Below are 7,567 nucleotides of genomic sequence, written 5' to 3' on the forward strand. Positions count from 1 at the left end.
TGAAACTACTTTTTGCAGATTCAAATGAAACCAAAACTAATGTACATTCTAGATTTTAAAACCATTGTCATATCTGTATTACAAGAGCGACTATACTTTGGGAAAAGTATGACAAACATAAAATTCGAGATCTTTGTACCATGACTTCTGTACGCATTGTTATTCTATGGCAGGAGATGAATAACAGTATTAAAGACTTAGACAACTGCTCAGTGATTTTAGACAAACTCATTATACATAGCTGTACTACAGATTCAAACTTCGGACGGTGTACCTCTATCGTATGTTAGCAACTGTATTTCTTGGGTATGACTTAATTGCAAATTCACCTTCGTGCATATATCACCATTCCATGAAATAACAAGGCTACAAAACTTTGTAAGAATAATAAAGAATCGCAGGAATTTGTTTCAATTTCTTACATATTTTTCAACTTCGTGAACATAAAACGTTCTAGAAGGATTCAATGAAAACTACGTAAGGCAGGCAAATCAAATTTACATTTATATGTATAAGATCAGACTAAGTTTTCATGTCATTACAGCGATTGATTTTTAAAATGTTTTAAATTCAGTATTTAAACGTTTTGGGCTTGCATTGTTTACTTACGACTACATTATCAGTGCGATAAAGCTAACAAGTCTTGAGGTCAAAATAACTGATTTCTAGTATAAATGTTTACGTGAATATGTCGATGTTCTGTTAAGAACATATTTCACTATTATTATTTTTGTTCCAATTGTAATGTTTTGGACAAATACAATATTTGTTAATTTTTGTATTTGATCTTGTTGTTAATACGTATATTCGTCTTCTATTTGCCGCTTTGAGACATATCGTAATTATTCACGAAAATTCCTCCTTTTTTCTGTTCTATGTTATAAATGTATACACTTCCCCAAAGTTGTAATCTTAGCCCAAAAAGTACTTTACTAATGCCATTATTTCTATTTTAATCTTGAGACAGTACAATCTTCTTTTAAACAGTGCTGCGTCATCATAGGTGGTGGCTATAATTAACATGTTGGTATTGCTGACCTAATTAGTTTTGTTATCATCAGTGACAGGACAAATGTTGTTGATATGGTTCTTAATAATATTGTTCTTACCGATCTTTTGTGTTTTTGCTGCATTCGACCATACTGCGATTGTAGCTTCCTCTCGGGTGCTTGTTTCATGTTATTCATTTAATGTCTTCCCTCAAAGCTGAAAAGCTTGCGTCAAAACGAACTTTACCTTTTCCATTCTTGAGGCTGTTATCCCCTGACAATAAAATTTAACTATAAAAAGATGTGCTATCATTGTGGTCGTTGAAAACATTAATATATATTTTCTCAGTTAAATGCTGGAAAGCCGGAAGGCATCTCTTTCAAATGCTATTTCAATGCTGGAAAGCCGGAAGTCACCTCTTGTAACTGCTTTTTCAATGCCGGAAAGCCGGAAAGCATCTCTTGTAAATGCTATTTCAATGCTGGAAAGCCGGAAGGCATTTCTTGTTAATGCTATTTCAGTAGCTGACTATGCACAAGTAAACGAAACTCAAAATTAAGATGTATGCTATGTTTGGTGGAGTGCGGTGTAGTTGGAAAATTGGGGTTTGTGTGGGTTTGCCGTAATGGTCCTATCAACACATCATTTATTATAACATGCCGATTAATTGATATGTAAACTTCTTTCTCAAGAACCCGCATAGGCAGAATGTCCGACAGTGAGTATTGAACCCTTAAGGTACTGATTACGAATTCAAGGTTCTACTAATGAGCTCCCTTTCTTTTCTGTGTCCTATGAGTCAGAACCATTTTGCCCCTGGTAATTTGTCCGAACAGTTGGCAGGAAATAATGAGTTCATTAAATATCACAAAAGTTACTAATAATAGATACATTGTAATAGTAACATGTTAATGATTGCATCCGAAAGCTCTGAATGATTTTCACTTGTCAGTGATTAAAATACACAAATATTACCACCATTAATGCAGTTATAAATTTGTAGAAAAGGAAGAAAACAGAAAAACATAACAAATCAATGTGATAAAACATACACTTCGCAGTTGCCATGTACAAACATGATCATACCATACACACCATATATTAATAAATATGTGTAATTACGAATTTCTGTACTGAACTGGAATGCAAGTGTTTTAAAACTGGACCTAACATTTGTTACTCTGTATGTAAGCATACGTTCTCTGCAATGATTTAAGAGGCGAAGATGATGGCATTAGTAGCAGAAATAAAACTCGTAAATCCTAGAGGGTGATATTTGCTTCTGGGACAATCATCGCTTCTTCGCGTTTCCTGCACATACAGTGGATGATTGGTTGAAGCTGGTATTACTGTGCCATAGAGCTGGTTGAGACCTTCTTCTGAAGATCAAAATGAGAAACTAAGTAGTAGTTAGTATATACAGAGGTTTTATCAGTGCGATATGTTATGTTGTTTTATTCTAGATTAAAGAGACATCATACATGCAATATATTAGTATGCTCTATTGCATTTCTATTACAGTGTAGACAATAGATCGGAGACGGCCAGATAGAACTACGGAGAGAGAGAGAGAGAGAGAGAGAGAGAGAGAGAGAGAGAGAGAAACATTTGCTTGAAAAGACATGGCAGTACAAGAAAAAGAAGAACGCTTGTGCATTTTTCAAATAATAAAAAATGTGTATAAGCCAGTGAATGAGTTCTTTCTTCCTTCGTGATTTTTGAAAGGTTTCTACCCCATATGGTGTACAAAGAGTCTGCTCCTGGTTCCTGGTTGTCTAGATACTCAGCGAATCGGTACACAGATGGTACAATTCTCTCTAAGTGGTTCAAAGAAATGTTCCTGCCCTGGACCTTCTGATTAGAAACCTAGATGTAATCAACCTTGCACTAGAAAACCACATTAAATAGTTCAAGCACACATGACCCATATTCTACAGCCACTGGATGTTGATATAGTACGCCAAGTGTAAACAAAATTATCTTCCATTGCAGTCAACGTTAGTTACATTAAGTTACATTAACAAACAGTAAGTATTAAACACGACAACGTTTCCCACAGTAGTTCTCTCATATGCAACTGGTCAGCTTTCCCTTTCTCAAATCTAGGGATGCTTCAGAAAAAAACTGCATTCATCCAGTTAATCCTAATACAGATGACAAGACCCAGGCTATTCTAAGCCATTTTCAAAACGGTGAACGAACAACTCATTCCAGCAGCTGCTTAATCCACATTAGCACAAGCATCATCTGAAGAAGAGAAACATTTAGTTTTGGATAGTAATAGAACTTTATTAATTTCTTATAAGGCCTTTTGTCCAAGTACGAAATTATGGATGATTATGCCCAAATGCGCAATTTGTAATGTACTTTTCCCTAGCTTGAAGGAAAATATATAAACTGCGCTGTTTTCCTGATTAGTTCTTCATGTCTATTACAAAGTAAATTCCCAAAACTTTCATAGCATGGGTATTCGTGACAGCACTTTGGAAGATACTTCAATCTTAATTCTGAGTATATGACGAATTTTAATACAACTGGAATTCATCAGCCGTTTCCCCGCTGTCACATAAATAACATAATCTATGTGCTTTATCGACATTTTTTATTCCTGTTATTATGTTCTATCTGCGGAAGTTGTACAGGAGAAAGTCCATTAGTAGCGGAATGCCTGATACCATCTCACCTATGTGGCATCTTCAAAGCAGTATCAACTAAATCTCATCTTACAAGAATCATGTTAGAATCTGAGTTCTAATTTGTGATAATTCGTCCAAAAAGGTTACAGAAAAAACAAAAAGAAACGAGAAGAAAACGCAAATAAAAAAGAAAAAGATGCATAAAAAGTAGATTAGAGAAGAAAGACACAGATAACAGGCAAAAAATCAAGAAAATATTCAGAAATATCGAGCTACTATTACATGTTGTGACCCACCGGTATAATAAGAATAATCGAGATAAGACAAACATTGTGGATTCATTGTATCCAGTGTCCAAAATGGTACAACCAGTCCTGTGTCGGAATAAATGATGTTGTCGATATCCTCTGCATAGATAACACAGAATTTATCTTTATCATCGTTTTCAGTGAAGAAGAATATTTTTATCTGCGACAATTGCTTAATCCATGAAATCAGTTATTTCGTAAAATTATATCCATTCCTATATGTTTCCTATAAAAAAAATATGAATTCCAAAACAAAGTAAATTTATGTTAAAATAATTCCTAAAACGTTATATGTTAATTATATTAAGTACAAATAGAATCTACAAATGATAGTTGTGAATACATATAATTTTTAGAAATTGGTACTGAATCTCCAGCAATATTCATCACAAACCCTAGCTTGATTAGCGCCCCAACCTCGTTTCAAAATCGGTAAAGTTTTTGTTTCGCATTTAAAATGATAACTGTTTTTATTCAGTTTCCTATATTTATATATTGTACCGCCATTGAACAAGTCCACGTGGTTAATTAAAGAGTTTTTTTTTTTTAAAGTGGCGATAACTGTCTCCGGCCAGTACAGTTAAGTTATAACCCATTTAATTATGGACCGATCCGGTGTCATAGTGGTTAGAGCGTCCACTTTGGATGCGGGAGATAGTGGGTTCGATCCCTGTCCGAGTCATACCAAATACTTACGAAAACTGTTATAACAACTGCTTCGCTTTGCGCTCAAAGGTTAAGAGGTTAGTGCTATGACTGGTCGGCCTGGTGTCAGGATAATGGGACTGGGTGTGACATCACGCTAAAAGTCTGCGGCATGATGCCCCAGTGCTAGACATCACTATAAACTGCCACATTGCAGACATGGTAGCGATATGACTGAAAACTTGCTAAAGTTATATTAAAAATCCAAATCACACACACACACGCACACACATATATTTATTTATGAATTTTGTCATCATTAATATCACTATTAATTAATATACTTTGATTATTTTAGTTCCATATTTAAAAATAATACTGTAAATGACCTTAAGTTAGTGGATAACGGGTTTTTATGGTATTCACAACGATAAATGGACCTATTTGATCCTGAATGCGTTTCTGGTGGTAAAGCATCACGACATGTTTATGAAAGACCGGGAACAATGGAAATCTACTGATTGCGGTTTACCTGAATTAACAATATCACAAACTTGAATGTTCCATACTGATTCAGTGAATGTTTGATGATATAAAAATAGGTTTCTTACGGTTTGATTTCTTCGTTTCGCCCCAAAATTACGCAATATATCGACTTCTGTAATTATTGCTCACTAAAACGTTATGCAATCAACAAAAATTATTAGATATACGAGAAATTTAACGCTATCAAATTATAAGTATGCTTGTCTCTATTAATCCATGAACACATCTATCATAAAGCATAGATTACGAAGCACCTTTTCACCTTCTATTTGATAACGAAGGGTCGAAAATCTATTGCCTGGCACCCGGACAATTAACCATTAGATTCAGGCATCCAAGCATATCGCAGCCATAGCCCGGTGGGGCAACATGATTTTGATGGCTATGGTGTGAGTTTGATAACTAAAAGTCAAGTTGTATACCAGGTGTTGATGATACAATTTCATACGTACCTGGCAGAGTCATTTATGGTTATAATACTAATCCCTGTCATCATTTGGTGCTTTAAGGCTGGCTAATGCCAGGTGTTAATCCCACCGTAACGGCATGTTCATTTTCAGCGAATGATTAGGGTATCTCAAAACAACATCTCTCCTAAACGTAGAGGCCAGGACCAAATCGTTACCCAAATAGTTGCATATATTTTGATAAGGTACTGTTCCTAATCAGCAACACGATGAGATTGTGGTTGGTTTAAATTTCTCCAAATGATAAAGATAAAGAGCACACTTCAAGAGGCAATTAATCTTTTATAATTCAATGCATATATATATTATATTAATACACTGTTTGCACTGTGTTACTCTGAATGTCTGTTCGTTACTTATAAGAATGAGAGAGAGATATTTTCACATGACAAATAGATGGCTTCAAATGAAGTTTAAGAGGGAAAATCACAAGATGAAATAAGGTCGAATAATGTATAAAATAAAACAGAGCATTTTATTAAGCGAAAATAAAAAATTGTATTGCAAAGACAATCATATACTTGGTACAGACTAGATATTAATATAAGGACAAAAGTATCATTGTATTTCGTACTAATAGCAATTATGAACTTGTGCATAATGCCAACTCTGTGCATATTACACAGAAATAGTTTTAATAACACCTGCAAAATATTTATACAGATAACAAAGACAATTGTAATGACAACCAAAATAATATCTATTTTTGAGCTCTTTCAAATTGGTTACTTTCTGTCAATGTTAGAGTTCTATTGTGCTCCAGGTGCACATATTGTTGAGTCATAAATATTAAAATCCTGCGATTTAATCATACGTGCTTGGTATTATTTGCTGAGAAATATAATTAATAATTTGATTCGACATTTGGAGCAAATTTAGATTTACTATTGATCAATCATTTAAATGGAATTTCATTAGGGAATTGCGAATGAGATCAACTACATTATTTTACTCTGGAGTCTGTTATTTTAATGACTGTAACTTTAGGGACAACTGCATACATTTACTGGGCACTCACCTAATAAAAAAATCAAGACAGAACAGGCGTGTTACAAAGTTTGGTGGATTTATCCCAAAAAGAACTGGCTCGATTTAGAAAAAAAAACTAATCGTTCAGTGATGCTGTTAGTTGATACACCGTGCCTAAAATCAGTAGAGACAATTTCCAGTGTAAAAAAAGAAGTGTATGAAAGAATTCTATTAGCTGTAATTTCTTTTGAAGCACAGATTTCTAATTATCGTTTAGCTAAACTGACCAAATCTATGTTCCTACGTGAAAAGAATACACTCAAAAACACCCAAAGTATTCATTAATACTGTGTGTCGTTGGTATTTTAATAGTCTGAAAGGGAAATTTTGTAAAAGATACAGAACCAACAACAACGAAATGGTTAGAATGTAAATACCCATCAGTAAAAAAAAGTGCTTATTTAAGGAGAAGGATTTCTACCTACACTGATATAACGCTTGTTTAAAAGCGGCTGCTCCTTTGTTAGGATGTATTGGTGGACCAATTTTAGAAGGACTGACGAGCTGATGAAAAGCAAAGATAAAAAGGACACCCATTTTCTAGAAAGATATTACACATGTACTTTGGAACTTATTAAAGTACGAAACCTCGCTTTAGCTTCATTACAAACGATGGATGGAACTCCATTGTCCGTACGAATAACGGATACTTCATTTCCTCCTAATTCTAATCTCATCGTAACGTCACAGTTACAGGAACATGTACAATCGTTGATGGATTTATCAGAAACAGAAATAATTTGGCATTAGTACAGACAAGTATTGCAACGTGGTCAGCTGTTAAACTAGAAAACTTTAGTCTAAAGCGCTAAACCTAATCTAAGCGATTTCAAACCTGTCATGAAAACCGAAGAAAAGCAAAAGCACAATATGACAAACAGACTCAAATGGATGGTAGAAGCAGAAATAACAGAAGTATTGCAAATTTCGCCCTCGCAAATACCTT

This window comes from Sinohyriopsis cumingii, chromosome 15, assembly GCF_028554795.1.
Source record: "Sinohyriopsis cumingii isolate HCF-2022 chromosome 15, ASM2855479v2, whole genome shotgun sequence".
In the NCBI taxonomy this organism is placed as follows: Eukaryota; Metazoa; Mollusca; class Bivalvia; order Unionida; family Unionidae; genus Sinohyriopsis; species Sinohyriopsis cumingii.